Source organism: Octopus bimaculoides, chromosome 2 (assembly GCF_001194135.2).
Source record: "Octopus bimaculoides isolate UCB-OBI-ISO-001 chromosome 2, ASM119413v2, whole genome shotgun sequence".
NCBI classification, from domain to species: domain Eukaryota; kingdom Metazoa; phylum Mollusca; class Cephalopoda; order Octopoda; family Octopodidae; genus Octopus; species Octopus bimaculoides.
This window is the reverse complement of record NC_068982.1, coordinates 160169486-160169876: the sequence shown is the minus strand read 5'-3', so window position 1 is coordinate 160169876 and position 391 is coordinate 160169486.

Below are 391 nucleotides of genomic sequence, written 5' to 3'. Positions count from 1 at the left end.
ACACACACACACACACACACACACACACACACACACACATATATATATATATGTGTGTGTGTGTGTGTGTGTGTGTGTGTGTGTATATATATATATGCTGGAATGTGCTAGCTAAGATCAAAACTTCATGAACAATATGATTACTGGTGATGAGACATGATCGTACGGGTATGAAAATAATGAAAACGTCTAACAGCTCGAAGTTTTTCGATTTGGTGTGTAAACCTCTGTACAATTATACAAATAGGGTTGCAACAAATATTCAATGATTAGGGGATCTAGAAATGAGATGTTATAGAATTTATGAGAATCATAATTTAATAATTATAACAATTATATTTTTGGCAAAGCAGTAGTGCTCGACGAATGTGAAGCAATTTTTACGTTCAAA